Genomic DNA, 25593 nt, shown 5'->3' on the forward strand with positions numbered 1-25593 from the left:
GGCTACAGACCACAATACTGGACACAGCTTCTTTCATCTTGTATTTCCCAGGAAATAACTGTGAGCAAATAAGTATATCTGTCAGTAGTTGATGACATAATACATCACAGTGTAAAACAATACATATGTCTGAATGTCTCTGCTAACACCAACCATTTAACACAAGCAGCAAAGACACAATAGTTACAGTATCCCACTATCTGGCACCCATTGTGACTCCATATTGTCAACCTATCTACAGATATCCTGCAGAACCAGGTTGCTAGCTGTAGGTGTAGACCACCAAACCCTGGACTGGATTACAACCTACCTGGAATGGAGTCACACACTCAATACAGACGGTCATACTGGGCATGTTCCTATACTTAGAGAAATGAAGCCCATGCCCCAGAGACCTCAAGTACACTTACACACGTCAAAGAACATGCGTGTTGGACATGTGCACAACCCAGACACTGTCCATATTATGGAATATAGATCACATACATGGGAAGCAGTGCACATCACTGGCCACCCACAATAGTAACCCAGATGAGTGGATGGTGAATACAATACCCACCCCTGGGGACCACTCCAGGGACTACACCCCTGAGCTATCCTAGGGACAGTTGTCATGTGGCCTGATGTCAAGGTATTCCCCTGGCTAGCCTTGTAGAGCCTTCAGGCCTATTCACCTACTACACACATGTGAAGCAATGAACCTATGGATCTCAGTACTGGCATGTGTGTATGTGTGTGTGTGTGTGTGTGTGTGTGTGTGTGTGTGTGTGTGTGTGTGTGTGTGTGTGTGTGTGTGTGTGTGTGTGTGTGTGTGTGTGTGTGTGTGTGTGTGTGTGTGTGTGTGTGTGTGTGTGTGTGTGTGTGTGTGTGGAGATGAATGATTATGAGGCCATTCACACTCACTACACCTCCCATTGTCCTACTTTAGAATGCCTGCTGATGTCAGTCACCTTGAAATAACTCTTTGGTTATATTTCAGCCCTATAAGGTCTATGGTGCTTGCGATAACTGCGTAATACTGTAGTGTAGCAAACTAGTTAGGTAGAAGTTTTAATCCTGATTCTGCCAACTGTGATAATGTGTGTGTTTCTGTGAGAGAGAGAGAGTGTGTGTGTCTTTGTTGACACCTGATTTTGTGGACATTCACACTTAGTACACTTCCCTTGCCCCTCCTTTAGCACTGCTGCTAATGTCACTCACCTTCAAAGATTCCTTTGGACAACTCTCCAACATGTAAGCTCTGTGGTGCATGCAATAACTGAGTAACACTGTAGTAGCAATACATAATCAGATAGGGGTTTGAAACTCGGTACTGATAAGTGTGTGTTTATGTGTGTGTCATCTGTGTCAGTGTTGAGGTGATTGTGTAATGACAGGATGCATTGCAGTGTGGGTTTTGCTACATCATTATAGTGAGGACCTATATATCCCAATATCCACATTACAAGGCCAACAGTTTTCAAACACTGTAGAGGTTGTTGTAGACAATCCACAGCCATAAATATGTACTGCCATGTGCAATTACTATGTGACAGTATGAATTAGTAAACAATATAGGCAACTGTTATAATACCAAGATACCACTCTCCACCCACAGATCATACACAAACACGCTTGGCTCTTAATCCCTTCCTTTCTTACTTTTTCTCTGTCTCTCCCTCTCTGGTGGATGTGGAAAAGTACATCTGTTTTTCATAGGCAGCAGCTTGACTTTTGTAGGTAATGCTCATGATCAGCTGATGGCCTGTGCAAGAATTGGAGTCCCCCACTTGCTATTTTCATGTGGAACAGCTGCGGTATCATTTCTATAGCTAATTGCATGGAAACAGACTCCTATAACTAAGCACTTCATGTGGGTGTTGGCCCTTTTCCTTCACTGTGAGCAGGACTTCATGTGGGTGTCTGACAAACAGCATCACAGAGGGTAGTTGGAAATACCTCTTACAACATACACTTTGGAGACAGGCCAACAAACAGGAGGGGGATGTTCCAGACTTGGGGACAGAATGTAAGTATTGCTGCTTTACATTTGAAGTAATGTATGTTTAACAGGGTTTGTGTGGATATGGCTGTTCTACATGATTTAAAGTCTGGCATGACAGTGTTATGTGGTTGAGGAAACTCTCACCTGTAGGGCTATCTGCAGACTGGCCAGAGTTTTGAAACTTAGATGTGGTGTGTTACTCACACATTTCCTATCTTTAGAAATGCAGTAGCATACTCTGATGATTGCAGTCAGTACATAACATCCATGTGTGTTACTGACTTCATATCTCTCAGAAGAGATATGTCACAACAAACCCTGTTACACCAGGAATTTTACCAGTTTATCACAGCAATATGTCAATATTGGCCCTATATTTGTGCCTCTGTCCCCCAAGTCTGTCACCCTTTGTCCATATGTCATGCAGTAAGAGGTGCATATGTACAGTATGTCATTATTTACTGACATCATTCCTGATAAGCCAATGATATATCAAACTGCTAGACATGTTACGTATAGTAGGCCTTATATTTGAGGACAAAACTTGGACATTCTGTTGCAGTCTGTACAGTAGTGATGTCTGTGTACTTATGGTGATAGTTAACGGAGTGTCAGTATTGTGTAGCAGTGTATTGTGAATATGTTACTTGGCCTGTGTACAGACTACGGTATATGTCAGTGTTCTTGGTCCTGTTCTGACATTGCATGCTGCTCCAGTTCCTGGTACCCTATCAGCATATATATGCTTGTAGGGCCAGACTGAGATATGTCCCATACCACAGTCAGGCATCAGACTACACTGTGAATTGGGCCAGTATATGTAGGGTTAGTCTGTGAGTGGCAAATATGAGGATGGTTTTGTTCACACAGTCCATATACTGTACTATTAATTAGGCTTACTATAAAGTGACTGTGACTGTGTTGAGACTGGTTGTGGGTATGCACTTTAACACTGATGTCTATTATTCTGTGTTACATGCCTGCAGTACCTGCTATATTTGCAAGTACATGTGTATTCCGGCATAGAAAACTTGGGTCAGTGGTGTGGCAGTCTGCCTGTAGTTTACACAGTGCTTTGTGACATGCCTAGCAGCTCAGTGTTACTAGTGTGATGTTATGTCCAGATATTTGTCAGATGTACTGGTGCCTGGCCACCATACGTGTTGTGTATTTCTGAAAAAGCAGAGGGATGCTGTGAAGATGTATGTCACTAACTAGTGGGACGTATGTGGCCTTGGGACCTCTGCTCCTTCGGTTAATATGTGTTAGGACAGACAAGAAGGTGTGAATGCATCAACTGTGTTAGCTTATCTATTCCAGTATTTGTGTGATATCCCCATTTTCATGGCTGTAAGCATCCCCTTTGTCAGGCTTGGCCCACACGTCTTGCACTAAGGAGTTCTGTGTATACCTCTGAACTGAGCAGATTGTTTCAGACTGCCTATGTTTATTGGTCATATTTCTGCTGTATTCCACAGGATCATTACTGTGATTTGTGTGGTACTTCACTATGATGATTTTATGATGTCTGTCAGTAACTGATGGCGCACATGTCAGTAGCAGAAGTGACTTCCTACACAAAATGTCTGTTGACACAACCCCATGTTACTGTAGCAACATTCTGCATTTATAACTGCAATACTTACATTGCATTCCCTTGCACTAAGAGGTTCTGACTTATGGTGCTGAGGTATGACTCCACTACATGTTATGGGCATATGTTATATATACATATATATATATATATATATATATATATATATATAAAACTATATATATATATATATATATATATATATATATATATATATATATATATATATATATATATATATATATATATATATATATATATATATATATATATATATATATACATTGCTAGGCAAAACAAGGACTGTTTGATACATAGTGGTTAAGGCAGTTTTGAGCAGCTTTAAGTGGGTTTGCTTGGGTTTGCGTGAAGCTAAGTGGTGCTAACGTACGGTTAAATGAAAAGGCTCTTACATCGTGTAGGCTTCGCTTACCAGTGCGCAAATGTGCTTAGCATTTACATTTAAGCAATGCTTACACCTGCTAAACATAGCTCAGCCCTGGTAACCAGTGATCACATTCCACTCTGATAAAATAGCAGGGTAATGACATCTTTATTAAGTGTATTTAATTCCATGTGCATAACATGCTTATATGTGGTGTCATTACAGTAGCAAGGGATGTGAGTATACTGTAAGGGACACCTGAGTACACATGACTAGTGCCACAATCTTTTCTCTTTGTATGTGTTTCATACATGGGTAGTATCCCAGGTTATATGTAGTCATACTTGCATGTATTGTATCATTACATTACTACTTTTAACAGTGCTTTTACAAGTAAGAGTAGATTGCAGATTGTAGTACTGGAGCCATACACCCCTGCATGCAAAGCTGGACTCTGAGTACTGACTATCATGTTCTTGGTGTGTGAGCTGTATATTATTAAGTATCTCCCATTGGATATTGATCTGATATGTGGATATTAAATTTAGACTACTATATGTTTAGGTCATGTCATTGAGGGCTGCTGTCATGTAGTAAAATGGCATACATATCAGTGTCAGACATCTAACTGTCAAAACATTCATCCTAATGAATAACCTGTTGGCTAGCTAATGTCTGTCTGTTCTTTGTAGAGATGTGCAGATGTTAGGTATCCATCTTGGCTGCTTACAGGTAATCTATGATTGACTGACACTGACATGTCTGCCCAGCTGTGTTATGAATGTCACAGCTAGGAAACCCCACCTTGTATGCACCACATGCCATGGATACCTCAGCCAGACTACCGCAGTCAACAGAACATGCTTGGGTACAGGTCTCTAACCCAGACACTGGCCATGTTATGTAATATACGTTGCATACATGTTAGTTTGAGCACCTCAATGGCCATCTGCAAGAGAAAACCAGATGATTGGATGCTGAATTTAACCATTACTCTGGGGATCACTCAAGTGGCATCGGTTAATAGATGGCCTCCTGACAAATGTCAAGTGGCATGATACCAGTGTACTCACATGCCCTACTCTTCTCATCTCTCCATGGACATTAGCCTGGTACACACCTAGGAACACTTGCACCTATGGACCCCAGTACTGACATATGTGTCAGTGTGCATTACTGAGAATAACAGTGTCTGTGTGTTTGTGAACTTGTAGTTAACAATACTCTGAGGGCCTTCTCACCCACATCACCTCCCATTGCCATACTTAGAAATGGCTGCTGCTGTAATTGATATTAAATGTACCTTGTTACACTCATCACCCTATGGGCTACCTGGAGCTTGCAGTACCAGCATAACACTGTTCTACAAATGGGTAGATAGGTGTGGGTTACCCTCTGAGTCCTGGCAAGTGTGTGTATGTGTGTGAGTGTGCATATTTGTATGAGACAGCATTCTGAGACCACATTCTCCAAATACAATAAACCTTGCCATATATTATAAGGCATAGTGATGTTGCTGACATTAGGAGAGCCATGACAAACCCTCACCCTAACAAACTCTCACTCTACTATCCCTGTGGCATGTGCAATAAGTGCATATCCCTGTAGTAGCACTGATTAGATAGACAAGGAGTTGTATTTCAGTCCTGGTAAATGTGTGATTGTGGGTATGTCAGAGCATTATCATGGGTTTTGGTGAGTACAATGTCCAATGTGGGGTATGGGTTCTGGGTATACTGTCTTTACACCATGGTACCCCCAATACATGTCCCATGGTCCACTGTATGATTACTGCTGTCACCATCAACCAGACAGGTAACTGATTACACTATCCAGCCCAATGATGCATGTGCTGTGTGCAAAAACTCTGTAACAGAATGGACTCACTGACAAGGTAGTTAGCACTGCTAAACCCAGGTCTGTCAAATGTGTCTATGACTGTATGTATTTGTCAATGTGTATATGACAGCATGTCATGTTATGTATTGTTCATTAACACTCAGTACATCTCCCATTACCATACTGTACAAGGCCTGGTGATGTTCTTCACTTAACAGGAAACTCGGGATATACCTCACACTAAAAGCTCTGTGGTGTCTGCAATTAAAGCCAAACAAATTAGTAGCAATAAGTACCTAGGTAGGGGTTTTACTCTGAGTGTTGCCAAGTAAGTGTATGTGTATGTGAAGAGATCTACTTCAGCTTGCAGAAAATATATGTCCCAGGAGATCATTTGTCTGAGAATTAACTGGCTAAAGGTAACATTTCAAAGCAATCATCTTGTGGAAATACATTCAAGCAAAACTAGTAGTGGATATGTAAATGCCCTCTTCCCCACTGTACAGCTATACAGCGATACAGGAGTTGGTATATATACATGGGTGTGGTTGTTGTGGCCACAGCCACCCACATTGGGGTTATTGTTGTGAGTATCCCCCCACTTAGTGTGCTGTTATATTGTACAGTTTATGTTAACAGGTTAGGTAGTTGTTAATGACACTATCTGGGATTCTACGCCACCCCACACCCTCCAAAGTGGGGGGCTGTGCCACCCACACCAGCACACCCATGTTTACCAACTCCAGGATTGCACTACATTGGTGAAGAGGACATATACCCTGCCAGTACCACCATCAATGACATTAAGCTGGCAAACTGATTATTTCCTGATCTGATGTTTTTGCAGTTTGGTCTGGGTGGAATTACATAGGCCAAAATGAGTTCACTGCAAAATAAAGTACATCCATGTGAACAGTATTCTCTGTGTATTGCATCAACACCAAAGCCTGTGTGTGTGTGTGTGTGTGTGTGTGTGATATTCACAGACATTTGGTGTGTGCCACCCAGTACACTTACAACTGTCCACTGTAGAAGAGCTGCTGACATCAGCCACCATGCACTCACCTGTATACACCTCTCAGACCTATCAGCCATGTGGCACATGCAGTAACAGTTATACTGACCTGTTACCTGTGTTCAGCTGTACCCGGGATATGACACAGTCAATGTGTCACCACAGTGCTACACCCCTTGTAGGACAGGACAGCAGACCAACATCCTGCTGACACATAGACACCTAGAACACAAACAAAATACATTAGGGAGACCACAATCAGTCAGTGTATATATATATATATATATATATATATATATATATATATATATATATATATATATATATATATATATATATATATATATAATAACAGCTATAATGCATCATGGCTGGACAGCTACACACCCTGACGTGTAAGCATTAATCATTCCAGCTGAAAACATGTTAAACAGCATTACATTGCTAAACCTTAGGACATTCACCCTGTGCATCAGAACCATATCAGCATGTCCCTGCATTGATGGTATGGATGACAGGGATGTGGAACAGGTATCATCATATGCACAGGGTGTGTTACAGGTTTGCCAGAGGCCTAGACTGAGCTGTTTGGTTGACATCATGTGTCTGGTTTAGGGGGTTCTTTATTAAATGGGCTGTGCAGATGTGGTGTGTGTAGGTATGGAGGTGCCCTAGCTGTGTTGGTGAATTGTGTGTGTATGTATGCACACATGTCTGCCATGTGGCTGCCCTATACAGGGGTTTATTGGACAGCTACAGACTATACATGGCAGGGTGTACAGTTCACTGTCTCTGACCATGGACACGGGAACTGTGCCTGCCAGGAGTTTCACGGGCACTACCAGGCAGGAGCCCAGATATGGTACTCTCCCCTGATGTTGACAATTGTCCACTGGATCTGTATCCCTTTTGGGACCAGCCAGGACCACGTGCATGTGGCCTGCTGTATTGTGGTGTGGACAGCACCCCCCCTGCAGTGCTGGTACTGGTACTGCCACTATGGGAGCGGCTGTGAGTTGTTGCATGTCCACGTAGACCTCCACCTGTTGGTGTTGCTGACCTATGTCCACATGGCCACCACCCTACTCCCACCAGATGCTCTACCACAGACACCATATGGTCGAAGATTCCCACCATCTCACCCAACCGTCTATCTGGGACCTCTGCAAAATAACGGTCGGCACCTGCAAGATCACAGATGTTGTCAAGTACAGCAGAATGAGTAGCCCTCTGGAGCCTCAGACTCTTTCTGGTGTAACATTCCATATGTGCCTGTGCCTCCATGATGGCCAAAAACATGTGTCTGGTGACACCTGCTGTGGCACTTCTGCCAGGGGCATGATGGCCAGCAGCCCTCCTACAAGCACCCCTGTACATCTGCCTATGTGGTACCTCACCAGTCATCTGGCTATGGCTGTTGTGTACAGACACACTTGCCATAATCCCCACACTGTCCTGTCCCATGGTACCACCCACCAACTGTCCCTCATCTATGGTCACTGGTGATGGGGTATGTATGGGCATTGTGACTGTGTGCTGGGATGGGGTGGATAAAAGTGGGATGTCAACAGATGGCACAGCTTCAGCCCCTGACAACTCTGTTTGTTCCTCACCATGCCTATCATGATTGTCAGAGTCTGTATGGACACTAACATCAGTTTGCCTGCAGGATGGACCCTGACCCACCTCGCCACCTGTGAGGGGAAAACAAAAAATATAATTTAAGACCTGTACATTATGATTTACCTGCACACACACACACACACACTTACAGGTGAGGTGGCACAAATATATTACACAGACCTCTCATTACCCAGTAGTCAACACGCATGACATATGGCACTCCGCATGCACCACAGCCACACTCAATCCTTGTTATAAACATTCTACATCTCTGTGATGCATAAGTTGTTTTAGTAGGTGATGCCCCTTCCCCTGGAATACACTGCACCCATGTACACAGTATTGCTGTGCACCTGTACAGCACACTGGCATGTACTGTGCACCATACCTCATGAGTGCACACACCATTGTTGAATGTGTATATGTGTGGCAGCTATGTTTGCTCTGATGCTCACAGCCCCTATGTGTTTGCCTGACACATACCTGGGATGATATGAGGACTGATGTCAACAGTTAATGCTTGACCTCTGATTTGCAGATCTCATCATCAGCAGTGCATGTATGAGCAATAAAATCCAATTACAATGACAACGTTCAAAGCTTAATGTGGATATGAGGAATGTACATACCCTTGTTCACATGCTAGCCTTTTCCATGATATGCAGTGGGGCCACAATACTGCATATGTTAACATTACAAACACCTAATATGTGACAGATGACCTGTGCAATCCAATGAAGTATCAAACAAATGTGTTAGTCATGCAGATGCTGAATGAGATGCATACAATATGTGGGTTGCATAAGTGTGCACACCCTTAACACAATGGTTTATTGCAGCACCTAAGTGAACTACAGCAGGCACTATTCCTGGAAGGGGTATACTAGCATAGCCATTCTTCACTTGCCATTATTTGATCACTCTGTTCTACAAATGTCCCCCAACTCTGCCCTATTGCATGGTCAGCTCATGTGTACAGCCCTTGGAGGTCACACAGTGCCTTCACTATTGCTGTGGAGTCAGGGTTATGTCTGGCACAATTCATGACCTTGACTGTGTTCAGATGCAGCCATTCTTAGCAAACTTTGGATGTATGCTTCATTTCACTGTTGTGTTTCAGGATGACACCCCTCCCCATCCTTAGCCTTATTGCAGACGCTTGACATCTATGGGCCACAAATGAGTGTTATTTTGCAGTGGTCCAAATTCTGAAAGCCATGTCTACCAGCCTAGTTCCTTCTAATGAACAGCAAACCTAAAGGTTACACTGGCACCAGAAAGTTAAAAATGGGGATGGTGGCCCTGAGGTCGAGTGAGGTGTTGCTTGCGCACCACATGTATCTTTATCAATACTGTCTGTAGGTTTCAGCCTTGGTCTCATGACACCATTACACATTGCAAAACATGCCTTAGGGAGACTTGATGTTATGCATATGCTACCTGTAGAGAGCCCTGATGATGTTTCCTGTGTAACAACTCTTCCTTCTGATTACCCTAACCCATAGGCCACACTTATGCAGATTCCAGGTGATTGTTGACACAGGTACTGCACAGGCAGTACTTGCTAGACATTCCTGCAAGTCCCTCAGTGTTGCTACATGTTTCTGGGCAGCCTCCATGACCAGTTTGCAACATGTGATGTCATATGTTTTGGATGGGCATCTGTTTATTTTCTACATTAATGTTCTCCCATACTTCATACACACATACATGACAGTCTGCATTGTTTGCCATGGTATATGCAATGGTGAGGTAAGGCTACTTTTCCCACTCCTGAATGCTACCTTTTGGATATGGGATCCATTTCATGGTTTGTAAGATGTGTGCAAGCCATGGCTGCCTTTGTTGCAGGTGAGTGGGCAAATGTCATGGACATACTTCCTGGACAGCAGACCATTACTTGGTGTGACATTGAGGCCCTGTACTTGATGGAAGGTGTGTACTCAAGAAGAGTGAATGCTGTCAATACCTCACAAGCTGCTTCCACAATACGTTATTTGGAGTGTATGCACACATATGCTTCCAGTGTTTGTTAGGGTACGTATTCCCCATATGTGTTGCCCTAACATAGGATTCCATATTACACATTAACTGCTCATGTTAGGATCACATTACAGGTTGTAAAAGGTGTGGAATGTGGCATTGTGATTTGCCGTTGTTTATATCATGAAAAGTTGCCATTGTAATAGTGGTGTATACACTGTTGTAGCCACTGTATAAGGGTAATGTTTCAAACATGTCCCTACTGCAGGCCATTTGTCCCACCATTATGTTCATCTCTGTCCACACTTCTTGCACTGACAGGTTATTAGATATACTACAGGACTCTTACATATCCTTCAGATATGCCTCCATGGTGACCACTGTGATACAGTGCAGTTAACAGCAACAGTAATTGAACATGTACAGCATGTATTATGGATAGGTGTGTTAAATGTGTGCATGGCAAATAGCATGGCCATAACATGGCCGGTGTATTGGCAAACCTGAACAAAACAACTCCATACTCACAAGCTACAGGCTGCTGTCCCAGTTGTATATCAGATGGACCTAAATAGTTATGTGAGAGAGACGTAATGTCAGTAGCACTACCTATGGCATTGAAACAGGGTAGGAGCAGCATTTCAGCACATCAGCAGTACAAACCCACAATACTAGAGATTATGCACATCTGTTCATTACTACACTGCAGCAAAAGACTATCTTATCTGACATATGCATGTAGATACTTTGCAGATGATAATGGATAAGCAACAGTGGTCTACTAATGTGCCCTGGGGTCTTACCTGCACAGTTCTCATCAATTGTGTGGGTGGCACCCATCTCCACAATGTCCCAAGGCTGGCAAGGATCTCCTCAGCATGTGTCAGTGGGGTCTGGATGGCATGACCCTCATCTGTGGCTAGCTGGTCCCTCCTAACTGCAGCGGCATGCTGATGGGCATGGTGGATCAGATCTGTCCAGAGATACCGCACCTGCTCATAATTGCGGTTGTGCAGGCCAACATCATTTACTCTGTGGATGAGATCGTTCCAGAGGGTGGTCCTCTCCTGCAGATCCTGGGCCCTGTGCCTGAAGAGAACGGCATGATGGACTATGAGAAACTGGATTATTGCATCATTTTCTAGGGGTGTGTATGCAGGCAGACATTCCCAGGACATTGTACCTGGAAGACATAAACAGGAAAAAAAGGTCAGAGGACCTCATACAGTTATCCATGTGCACATCAACAGTGGGTATTACTTGCAAATAATCCAGACTATACCATAACACTGTAAGCTATCATGGCTTGTACATCTTGCATTACACTTCTGGCCCTGACCTGTCCAGTTCTCCCAATGTTGGACACTCAATGGCGTAATCCACTACACACCATTCATTTCTGTGTAGTGGGATGACAGTGGCCATCTTCCATGCGGATGATGTGTGGATAGTGGCATGAGTGTGTTTGACTGCAGTGTGTGATGGGACTGTGAACACATGCCTGTGTTCATGTAGGTTGCAAACTGTGATGTTCTCATACCCCATGGAGACTTGCTGTTGTTGCCGTCAGTCGGCATTATGTCCATGCTCACCACTGATACGGGCAGGAGTGTGAGTGATGTGCATATCCCCCTGTACTACTGTTCTGGACAAGGTGTCACTGTTCCCACCTATTCTGTCTGATACAGGTTGCCTGTATCCATAGCATGTGTATATGAGGTGTGCTTTACCCCCAGTACAGGGTGACTTGTGTTACTGGCTCTGAGACTGCATACATATGTGTAGACATGGTTGCAGTTGGCCTTGGTGGTCTGGATATGTCTGATTTCTAGTCATAGTCAGCCTTATAGGAGGTCACCTGTGAACCTACATACTTGCTCAGATAGAGGTGCACTTGCTTCCAAGTTGTGGTCTGCACCTATGTGTCCCTGTACAGCCACTATAGCAACCTATTATGTCCTTTTTGTCGTGGTGGTGTCCACCAAGGGGGATTACTCTATCGTTGGAGGAGGATGATTGTACAGGTAAGGTACTCCTGATTCCATATAGCTACAGTGGAAATGAAGTGTACATACCCCTGTTACAATGCATGGTATTTGTGCAATTGGAACATGACCACACAAAAGCACATGTCAACACAATCCCCACCTGTGATGTGTCCTATAGCCTGCTCAGTTCAATAGGCAACATAACAACCTGTCCTGTGGAAACATATAGGTTCATAGGTGTGTACTAGGCTAATGGCCCTGGTGCCTTTACAAGCCTAGCCCATGGGATTACCCTGGCTTCGTGCCACCTGACCTTAGTTCCCAGTGCCTCTGTCGAGTAAAGCCACTGGAGTGATCCCTGTGGTGAATTTTCTATTTCCCATCCACTCATCAATATTTCTCTTGAAGAGGGCCAGTGAGGTGCTCTGCTTGTCGTGTATGGGAAGTCTATTCCATAGCATGGGCAGTTTCTGGGTTATGAACCTATCCCTCCCACATATGGGAAGTAATACTCAGTACAGTAAGCTAGTTGAATGTGTGTGCACACCCTTAGACTGGTATGTTGTGTAAACACCCACTGAGATGATTACAACATCCATTTGTCTTGGTTTGTATTCTAATGCCATATCACATCTTCACTTGGCAATGGTTGCTCACCTACCATGAAACAGCTTTGTTTCTTTTTCAATAGAATTGTACAGGTTATGGGTCACATTTGAGAAACTTTTTGACATGACTTCCTGTTGTCTCATTGGCATACAGCACACAGACCTGGCATTCCAACAGGGGTGTGTACACTTTGATATCCAGTGTATATGGGTGTTGTTATAGCTGTCAGTGGTAAGCATGGACAGTGAGGCATAACACAGTTGTATATTTCTCTGATTACTACATGATAAGCATGCCTACTGTTGTACCCATATCAGTGTCATGGCAATGCAACAATTAGTAGCAGTACACATTTTATTTTGTTGTATGCAGTGACAGTGATATTACACACACATGCAACATGCATATCCTATTTTCCGGACTGCTTGTGATCCATGTTATTAATTTTGTGCCTCTCAGCTGAACATATGCATACATACACATGCTCAGGGGATACCTGGTACACATTTGTGTTCTATGTCATTATGGTGCACTGTATTTACAGTCTTGCTGCTCAATCATATGTCTCAACCTGTTATACCAGGACTTCCAGCCATTGGTCCACCTGACTGGATGACAAAACAGGGAAGTCAATTTTGATAACGTATCAATATAGCTCCATAACACAAGTATATGTGTAAGTGACTACAGATATCTTTCACAACTGTGAACTTTGTCCAGAAGAACACTGCACAGTTGAATGTTATTAATTCAATATATCACATGCAGTTCAACACACACATCTGCAACAGTGCTTTACTATGCTCATGCCCTATATAGGTATCCTAGATTTACAATACAAACATGTATAATACTCATATTCACAGGTAACATATGGATATGGGCAACATCCTATTAACTGGCCTAGCAGTACTACAGACATGACTGTTTGACAGACACTCTAGTGGTTGCCATATGTGAGCTGTCCTTTCCCAGGGATTGTCAGGCTCCTCAGCTGTGACCCAACCTATCCACCACTTAGAGCATCACATGTGGACAAATCCTAACATTGGGAGGGATATATAGGGACATATCATAGATATGCCTATTACAAACCTATGAAGTTTGTACATGATACATTTTGCATTACCATGACTGTTCTGAAGGTGGTGGGATCTGAAACTCATGTGTCTGTCATGACTTCATTACTACCACCTTCAGCTATTTGCCAGACTAATACAGATGTTTGGAGGAACAGAACAAGCACTATGATGGCTAAATCTTGACATTCTGTGCAGATCTGCACAGTTGACAAGTATGGCCCACTGCAGACAGAGACATATGCTATGTCCATAGTATTTGTTCAGCAGGACATCATTACAGCAAGTATTGATGGCACATATATAGCTTTCATAATCATCTATCCCATTATTACAGACCAAGTACTACATTTAATTACATGCTTACATGTTTCACATACCTGCTTTATCTTCAGGTTCCTTCTGTGTACATGATGTCTTCCTGTTTCTTATTTCGAGGTTTTGTTTATTTATTTATTTATTTATTTATTTATTTATTTATTTTTTGTGGTGTGTCTCTCTCTCTCTCTCTCTGTCTCCACTACTGGGATCGAGCTTGTTTGAGTAGGTTGAAGCATGGCTTTTGTAGGTGATGCTCATGTTCAGGTGATGGACTCTGCACCAATTGATGTTCCCCACTTGCTAATTGCATGGAGGCAACTGTGTAGGTCTTCCAATACCCAATGTCATAGCAACCCACTACTATAAATAACTACATCATGTAGGCATTGTCCCTTTACCTTTCCTGTATGGAAGGCATCCTTACTGTGTGTGGGCAGCAGTGTTACAGACAGCAGGTAGCATTACCTCTTACAACAGGACTTGTGGACACAGGCTAACTATATGTTTGTATAAGGTTCCAGACCTAGGGACAGTGTGTGAGTATTGCTGTTATATGCATTGAATACTGCTAGTTTTACATGGTTTGTGTGTACATGCTAGTTTTGCATGGAATGCAGTCTGTCTGCATAGATCTCAACTGTGGACCTATCCACATGATGGCCAGAGGATTGGCTATAATGTTTTGTCTGTTCCCACACAGGTCTTGTCCCTGACATATCAGTGAAATTCTCTCCATTGATTGCTATCAGTACATGGCAACATCCATTTGTGTTTCTGACTTCATATTCCTGAGTAAGGGTATGTTACAACCAATCCTGTAACACCAGCAACTTTCACAGTGTATAACAGCAATATTTCAAATATGGCCCTATGTTTCAGCCTCTGTCCTCCACCTATATACCAGGCTTTGTCCAGATGTCATGCAGTAAAAGGTTAATAGATAATGGTCTATCATTATTTAGTGCTGACATTCCTGCTATCATTCCAGTGATGTTGTGGGCTCCCACACAAGGTGTCGGGTAGGGTCCATATATATTAGGGCTACAGCTGGACAAAACATGTGTGACCCTGTACAGTCTGGAGGTCAGTGTATGGAGAACACTGTTATATGCCCTTGTAAGGCATTTTATAGGGGAGGGGTATTAAATGTTTTTAACCTAGGCTGTTACAACATGTGAGGGACATCAGTAATAAGAAACATTAAGGTATATGGCTGTACATTTTCATATGGTCCACCATGGGAACAGTGGTGGGCTAGAGCTTACTGTCTTGCACACAGTGCTGTTTGTCAGTATGATCGTGATGTTTTAAGTTAAGCATTGTTATGTAACGGATACATTTACATTGTGACAACTGATAGTTTTCCCCCTAGGGCAGGGGTCTGCAACCTGTGGCTCTAGAGCCGCATGTGGCTCTTCCACCCCTCGGCAGTGGCTCCCTGTAGCTTTGAAAAATAATGGCCACTCTACCACACAGTACACACACACACACACACACACACACACACACACACACACACACACACACACACACACACACACACACACACTGAGAGCAATTGAGTGATGGACTTTAAATATTGCTCTTATAAACTTAGAAACTTGCTCGAATAACATGATTTCTGTTGCCATGCATTCCACACACACAGAACAATCAAGCAGTCCCCTTGCAGCAGTAGCATCTCCTGAAAGGTTTCCATACCTCTTAATGTCTTATCACAAGAAATCTGAACAGAGCCACAAATAAAAAGGAACAAATGAACACAAATTAGGGGCAGACTTTAAATATTGCTCTAATAAACTTAGAAACTTCCTAGAATAACATGGTTTCCGTTAACATGCATTTTACACACACATATACACACACACACACACACACACACACACACACACACACACACACACACTCACTGATAAAACTTTATACACTGTGTTATCTTAATTTTAGGGGTCAAATATGTTTTGTGGCTGCCAATAAATGTTATTTGGTGGGACAGGGGCCAAAATGGCTCTTTTGATAATGAAGGTTGCAGACCCCTGCCATAGGGGGTTGAGTACAGAGTGTAATTAGAGACTGTTGAACTACATCTGTAATTAAGTGTTGATTGATTCTTATCTTCAAGGCAAGTGTGTTTTTACTGTTATACTACTTGAAAGCTTTAACCTAGACAGCAAATTATGTTATGTTTTACAGATTACTGTATCATATGTTTTCTTTGAGAATTGCATTAATCAGTTATTATGTATTTCAAACACATAAATGCTATAAGAAATGGCATAAACAACTGAAATAGTACACAAGGATTTATATGTTTGCAAACTGTGTGTGGTGTTATGTCCTTTGCAATGTGTGTGGGTATATGTTTCATGCAGTAATTCTCATTTGTAGGAAAGAATTAGGCACTGGCCATTTGAAAAGGTGGCAACTGTAGGAATAATGGCTGTTTGACATGCTGTGCACCCTCTATATATACTCTCTTTATATATATATATATATATATCAAGTGTTTATATATTTATATATGTATGTGTGTGTGTGTGTGTGTGTGTGTGTATGTATCATTAGAATGTTTAGTGCTTCCAAATTGTACATTCCCTATAGTAGACTGACTGTTCTGCACGATATGTTAGAGAAATCATCGCAACCTCTTACAGCTGAGATGGCTTACTGGTAGCTTGTTCTGGCCATGCTGTGCAGGGTCCTGGGTTCAATACTTGCAAGTGCTGGTCATTTTGTTTCAAGGCAGAACAGTTTAGCTGTGGAGGAAGGGATAATGGCAATAATTACAAGAGATCCCTATTTTGAGCCCCTTCCCCCCATTTACAGTGCCTTTGGTCAGATGTTTTGCAGTGAGAGGTTCACAGTGTGGATCCGATGTCCGAATGCACTATATATATATATATATATATATATATATATATATATATATATATATATAGACATGTATGTCTACATATATATATATATATATATGTATGTGCATATACATATATAAATACATTTTCCCTACTGTTGAATGAGTGTGCTGCGTGATATGTTTGAGAAAACATCACACATATCTATAGCACAGATGACTTAGTAGTAACTTCCTTTGACTGTGGTATGCCGGGTTCTCAGTTCGAGACTTGCAAGGGCTGATTATTTTGTTGCTGGGCAGAACAAGGGATGTTGGATACATAGTGATTAAGGCATTTTTAAGCAGTTGTAAGCTGGTTTGCGTGGCAGTAAGCAATGCTAACTTCTGGTTAAATATGCTTACAGACAGCCTGAAAAGTGCTTAATCTGTGTAGGCATTGCTTAGTGCCATGCAAACAGGCTTAATCCCACTTACTACTCCTTAAAAGTGCTTACTCCGGCTTACCCCCATGCTTATTTATTTAAAAGAAAAGAAAAATGGGGTGATAGGTAAGTGGTGAAAAAGGGGGCACAAAGAGGGAAAGACAATAGGGAAAGTGGCTAGGGATGTGCAGGATGGGTGTAGGGAACGCCCATAGCTGTCCATTTCTTCTACAGCAACAGCTGTGCATATATACTGCATTTTGAGGTATATTTGGACACTCAAACCCCTGAGAGAGGGGTGAGGACAACAATAATTTGTTGTGAAGCAAATTAGACCAGATAACATGTGTCCAGTAGACACATGCGTGAAATGGACAGCTATGTATGGGGCAAAATTTTTTTTGGGAACAGATTGCCCTTTTTTTTAAGGTGAGAGTGGGATGTTGGGGAAGGATAGTAGGTATATTTGGGGAGGTAGGTTGGGTAGGAAGACAGACAAGACAGCATACAGGGGCAGTATATGACACATGTCAGGGGTAAATACCTTAGACGGGGAGGGGTGTTTGGAAATCGGAAGCCCATGAGCCCCCAAATGGAAACAGTGGACTGAGGTCCCCACTTATGGGCAGTCACCACTGCACCTTCATGGCCCCAGAGGTGGCTGTGCTGGGGTCTGAGAAGGAGGGGCAGGCTGACCCTCTAATTGTGCCATGCAGCCCTCAAGCTGAAGTAGCAGATCTCCAAATTCCCTTCGGAGTTCACTATGCCCCAATCCCTGGACCTGACTTTGGGTGACATTATCCTGTCCACGCCTGCTTCCAGTGGGGGACGAGCCCCATCCCCTGAGGTGGTTCCATCCAAAGGTGGTGCAGGACCAGTGGACGATGAGGTCCCAGGTGGTTTCCTAATGCCCTGGGGCCCGGTGCCATGGCCAGATGAGGTGGGAGTGGTGGGTCAGCTGGGACCGGCCTACCCAAACGTGCTATGGTGTTGCAGTTTTAGAACATATGTGGGTTAGTAATAGTCAACACAATCCAGGATTAGTTAGAACAGCATGCATAGATATTCCCATTAACCTAAAACACCAGATTTGGAACAGTTGCATAGCAAACAGAACACATGCATATATGGAACCACAGTGGCCATTACAACATACAGGTTACATTGATAGTAGCAGGTCACCAATGATAGTATTTCAACATGGAACATTAATAGAAACACATTTCAATATTTGTTGAACAAAAGGAGATATGTCCCAACAGTAGGTTTGGTGTAAACATACCCATTGATTTGTGTGTTTAAATTACTTATGCAGATATGGTGGGGGGGGGGGTGTCAATTAATAATTTATATATCCTTACAGTACTCACAACTTTAATGATCATTGGTCTAATCATTACTCTACAGGTATTATTAAAGTACCCTATGGCCTTGGTTTGGGCAGTGGTATGTTTGTACACAGTGTATACTTCAACTGTCTTATAACTAAATTCTACTTCTCTTACCTGGTAGACCTGTGGAGTGAATGTTTGTTAACACTACTTGACTGTTTCTACACATATTCCCAGATTCCTAGTTGTAATTATGCACATATCTCTCAATCTCTTAACGTACAACATCTGGGTAAAGCTTGACAGCGTGGGGGTACAAATAGGGACATATTTTGAGTATTGCTCTTATAAACTTTTAGACAGTTGCTAGAGTAACAGGATTTGTTTTAATATACATTTTTTGAAGGATTTGAAGTATGACACTAAAATGTATGTCATTATTTGGTGACTACAATCCTGAGATCATCCCACTGATTTGTCAGGAAAAAAGAGGAAAAGGCCAAAAATATGAGCCAAATATCTGGGCATTCTGGGAAAATCTTTACAGTTGAGAGGTATGATTATGCATACAGCTTACTACCACTCCCAGGATTCAAACCATGGCTGTGTCTGCTAAAAATACAACAATTTTTGTTTCATCAGAATAGGCTATTTAGACACCGCTGTCTGTTCCTTCAGTGTTTTCTTTGTAAGTTTGTCTTGGTTGTACAATCTCACCTTGTAATTACAACAGTCTTATACAGACATTCCTACACATATTTTTATGTAGCACAATGTGAGAAACAGTGGTTGACACAACAGTACTATTCTGATATCAGATGTTGGTGAATGCTTCATATCAGGCCATACAATACCAGAGTAAACACTACCAGTCCAGGATTTAAAACTTTATTGCCAGGCAGTTACAGTTTTCTTATCTGAAAGACCTGTGGGGGGGGATGCTTGATAATACTACCTGTTTCTACCCATATTCCCAGATTCCTAGTTAATATTATGCACATACCTGTCAATCTCTTAATGCACACACTCTGGACAAAGCTTGACAACATGGGGGTACAAATAGGGACATATTTTGAATATCGCTCTTATAAACTTGGAGAGTTGCTAGAGTAACAGGATTTGTTTTAATATACATTTTCTGAAGGATTTCTGGTCTGAAAATCAAATGTATGTCATTATTTAGTGACTACAATTTTCTGATCATCCCAGTGATTGCCAGGGAGACAGCGGAACAGGCCAAAAATATGAGCCAATTATCTGGACGTTCTGAGAAAATCTGTACAGTTGAGAGGTATGATTATGCTTACAGCTAACTACCACTCCCAGCATTCAAACCATGGCTGTGTGTGCTAAAAATACAACAATTTGAGTTTCATTAGAGTGAGCTATTTAGAAACTACTGTCTGTGCCTTCAGTGTTTTATGTCTAAGTCTCTCTTGGTTGTACAGTCAGACCTTGTATTTCCAACAGTCTTATACAGACATTCCTAGACATATTTTTTATGTAGCACAGTGTGGGTAGCAGTGGTTAACACAACATTACTATTCAGAGACTGCAACATTAAATGCCATACAATACCAGAGTAAACATAACCAGTCCAGGATTTTGAACTTTATTGCCAGACAGTTACAGTTTTATTGAAATATCACCTATGTGGGACTATTACTGTCATATTGTCTGGTTTATTCAGTACAACCCATACACAGCTTTTATACTGCCAGGTGACTTTCTACTACTTTATATTTATTTGGTATGACTACTACAAGCAGGGTTGTTACCAGCCTCGCGATGCAGCCTTTGCAACCTACTGGCATTTCCCGCTCATTTTAAATTGCCGAAAGGCAATTCTGAAGTGCAGGGGGCATGTGTATTGTGTGAGCTCTGCTCTTAGACACACCGCCTGTGCTCGTACATGAAACCATGACCATTTTAGAGCATGGCAACGCTCCTTCATACATATGCATGGCGCATTGCCATGCTGAACAGAAACAGTCCCTGCCGTGCAGGAATAATTTATTCCTGCTCAGCTGCTTGCTGAATCCGGGGGATATTTTGCCTTTTTTTGTATTAAAACTGCTTTCATGAAACAAACTGCTTTAAAATCAAAATATTTATTGTGATACCTCATCTATTGCCCATGCATTGGCAGCAAAATAATTCTAGCAATTTAATTCACTTAAATAACAGGCTATTTTTTCTTACTTTTCTCTCTTTCTTCCTCATTTTTTTACACTTAACAGTTATTGAGAATTGTTTGTGCAAATACTGTTTTACTCCCAGGAAAAGTGACTTGTTTTACTTAGTGTTCATAATTAGCAACACTTAAATGCAAACTCTGAATACTGTGTCAGTAAAGAACAACCAGCTTATGTATGATTAATATTGCTGTACTTTTGCACCATCAAATAATTACCCAGATGTAGTTCTGTCATACAAGGCATGAAGGGGAACAGCCCTTGTCATAAAACTAGTAGATACATTCAGCAAAGAATTATCCAGTTAGCAGCCATGTGACTCTATACAGCATTCAGTCAAAGTGATTTTGCCTAACCATGCTACAGAGAAATCCAAAAAATATGTAGACAAAAGTAATTACATCAAAATAGTAGTAATTTATGAAGAAGTACAGAAAACACATTAGTTAAAGTGAACAATGTCAAATATACTCCATTAACTATGAATAACATTGCTAGCAAACAAAGTCAAAGTTGTTCTAAATGATTAGTTAAGGAAAGGCTATGTGTGAGAAACATGTTGAAAAGAAAAGATTGACTACTAAAATCCCATGAGATTTTCCAGCATAATGTTAGCAGTAACAGAAATTGTAAATAAAAAAAAGTACAGATGTGAAGATAACATTTATTTTATTAATTTGTCATCTGGATAAGTGTACTGATTCATCGTTGACCTTTTTTGTCCACAACATCAGCTAGAAGTCAAGAGTGAATGCAATATATATGGACACTTTAGAGTAGCCAATCAATCAACATGTTAAAGGCAATAAAAGAAAACTAGATAGGTCAGAGAAAACCCACAGACAGACATAGGAAAAGCATGTACACCACACAGTAACTGGAGGTCATGACTGATCCTCACATGCTACAGTTACAAGGTAGCAATCTTAACATAAGAAAAGCATGTACACCACACAGTAACTGGAGGTCATGACTGATTGATCCTCAAGTGCTACAGTTACAAGGTAGCGATCTTAATGTAAGAAAAGCATGTACACCACACAGTAAGTGGAGGTCAAGGCTGATCCTCACATGCTACAGTTACAAGGTAGCGATCTTAACATAAGAAAAACATGTACACCACACAGTAACTGGAATTCAAGGCTGATCCTAATGTGCTAGAGTTACAAAGTAGCGATCTTAACACAGTTACTGGAGGTCAAGGCTGGTCCTCACATGCTGCAGTTACAAGGTAGCGATCTTAACCACTTAGGCACTATACTGCCCTGTTTGAGTTGTTGTGCTTGACACTGTAATGATAATAACTGAAATAAACTATATCTGTTTTAATAAAGTCATAACATCCATGATTAAAAGAGTATTTTTTATTTATTTATCTATTAACTTTGTAAGCCCCCTGGAAACATAACCCTTTTAAGGGACAAGCCCGGACCACTGTTTGATTAAGTGACTTGTTCACAATGACACAACAGGCAAATGGAATGACTCTAACCTTATAACCTTGACTACAAGAAGCATCTTGTTAATAGCTCAAAACCTTAATCTTCTTCACTAACTGCAAAGTTAAATAATGGAAGGCACACAGTTACATGCTGGCTAGAGATGAACCAAGTTGTTTAGTAAATCTTCCACTACACAATGGTCTAGACAACAGCTTTATAACAAAATCCCAAAGTGTAAATGTTCAAACTGGAGACAGCAAATGGTGAATACCAACGAGTTCTACTAGATGTGATATTCTACACCCTAGATCCTACAACCAGATCTCTTAGCCTGTCAAAATGTTATTAATGTGATCCAACCTAAGAGTGCAATGTTATGAAATGAAAGGAACAAACAATCTAATAAAACTATTAAATTAAAAAGTAATACACATAAAGGAGATGAAACCAGTACCATATGTCAGATGACAGGCCTAACTTTCCTTCAGTCATCCAAATAAGTATAACTGAAGGAACATTTCACTGTTTAGCAACAATCTACAATTGGGCATCAGTACCACAGGATTTATCCATGGTTGGTGTGGTTTGATCATGAGGGTGAAGCCCAAGTGATTAAATAAATATAGCCATAGGTAAATTATACAGTGACATCATATGTTTTCTTATTAATGTCATTGTATAAATTAAATTAGCGGTCTTCTGCTGACTTCTGGTAGTCTGGGGCATCCAAGATATATACTGTGCATACTCCATCTCTATAAATGGCTGCAGTATACATTACTGTCTGTTTTTTGTTTGTTTGTTTGTTTGTTTGTTTGTTTTAACTTATTGGTCTGTGCACTTCTCAACTGTCTATAGATTGGTAGAATGTCCAGATGTTTAACAAAAATTTTTGAGCTGTTCTTCATAAAAGCTGTGCTTTTCTGTTAAATCAATCGGGAATGAAGGTAGTAAATATATCAGGTATGTCTGTTTCAGAAAGTAAGAGATTGCAAGGTATGATGTCAAACTACTTGTAGAGGCAAACCCGACATTAAAATCCTAGAATTTTTTTTAATGCATTGTATTATTTTACTCCAGAAAAATTTGGTAGCATAGGAAAGTTTTTTTTATATACCTTAAATTATCCACTTAACAGTTAACTGAATTTCGTGTTGTAGAGAACACTTGATTTGCAATGAACACGCTGATTGCTCAGTCAATTAGAGTGCACATTTTTGAATATTAAATTAGTTTCACTAGACAAAAGTCAACTTCTTTACTCAAGAATTTTGGACAAAGTCAGAAAAATATGGAGGAAAGGGACAGAATCAGGAATATTTTTTTTTAAATATATCTTTAATTTATTTTAAAAGTTAATATAATGAGAAGTTTTGTATCTAAGTGCTTGTATTGAATGAACAAACATATGAACCTTCACTGGCATTATTGAGTGACTATAACTGTCCATGATTTACCAGAAAATGAGAAGCTCTATGAGAGACAGTGCAAAAATAAGATCAAAAAGGGGCATTCTGCAATAGTCCGAACAGGAATGCACAATTGGCACAGTTAGTAAAGTATTGTAGAGTGGCCACACTTGTTTTGATTAAGGTATGCTGGATTTACAATGAGCATGCTAAATGAACTGGCCAATCAATGTGCCTGTTTTTGACTACTAATGAGCATTTATAGTATGAGTTCTGTTATGCTTAGTAAATGGAGGTGAATACAGCAATGCAGGCCATGTTCTATTCATAAAATAGTGTCTATAGTTTGGGGATAACTAGGACTTGCAGTCAAAGCCCTATTAATTTAATTGGCAAACCAAGTACTGTCTATGCAATCCATAGAAAAAAGGTTCTATGTATTTTACTATACAACATTAATTAAATGAAAGCATGCCTTACTCCTGCAATCACATAACATTTTTTTTCCAACTTTTGTGATTCTGGTTAAATTTTATTGTTGAACTTTGTAAACAGTTATAGTTGTCCATTATAAATATCATTGAGGTAGTATTAGTTTTATGGTTACCACCTGTCCCTCTATATGCAGGATAGTCTCTATTTAGGTAGGGGTGTCCTATAAGAAAATACATGAAAAATGAGAGATTTCCTGAGATTTTAGGGCAAAATATTTCCGAAATCTCCTTTAATAGTGTCATAAAACAATTATTTTTAATCTGAAACACAAAAGAATTGCATGATACAGCATAAATAATTTCAATACTACAAGAATAATCTTTTGTTTTGTCAAAAAATGAAGTCCAATTCTTTATACTGATCACAGTATGGTCTGTCCTACAAAATGTCATGTTTCCATAAAGAATATCCCACTTTTTGCATCTGAAAGGGTGGCACCCCAATATGGTGTGAGAAGAAAGAAGCTGTGTTTGCCGTTTAAACAACAAATTGCTTGTGGCATTGCAGGAGAAAACAGAAGGCCTCTATTTAATGCCATTATGGGAACTTTTCATTTTGCAAAGATATAAAATACATTTTCCGATAATGTGGATGTTTTGGAGTAGGTGATAATTACCAGGTAGTTTTGAGGGAAATCTTTTCCATATGTTTTTGCTTGGAGATCAAAATGTCCAGCTACTTGATGACATTATTTATGGGTAACTACTTCTGCAGAAGTCAGTGCTGAAGTGTGCCACTAATGATATAGATCCTGCTCTCTTATCAAAACAGAAGGAAAAAAACAACTGTGAGAAGATTGTTTAATATTTCCTAAAGAGGCCTTTTCATAGTCATGTCATTTCATTCCTTTCTTCAATTACCAGTTCATTAAACAGCAAATTTTATAAATGGATATATCATAAAAGGATGGTTCATTCTGCTGCTCTAGTTTTGTTCATTGTGATAAGTCCTCACTTGGCTGCAATTTTAAAAAAGACTTCACTTGGCTAGTTATACTCAGTTCTGGTGTCTGAGGCTTTGGA

General features: G+C 40.8%; 1 protein-coding gene across 1 annotated transcript in view; it reads left to right on the forward strand.

Moving 5' to 3' along the window:
* LOC122796738 (desmoglein-2-like) overlaps positions 1-25593 on the forward strand; it is a 1262885-nt gene that overhangs the window by 1031781 nt on the left and 205511 nt on the right. The window lies entirely within an intron of this gene.

The sequence above is a fragment of the Protopterus annectens genome, chromosome 3.part0, assembly GCF_019279795.1.
Source record: "Protopterus annectens isolate FY-2018-M chromosome 3.part0, PAN1.0, whole genome shotgun sequence".
Classification (NCBI taxonomy): domain Eukaryota; kingdom Metazoa; phylum Chordata; order Ceratodontiformes; family Protopteridae; genus Protopterus; species Protopterus annectens.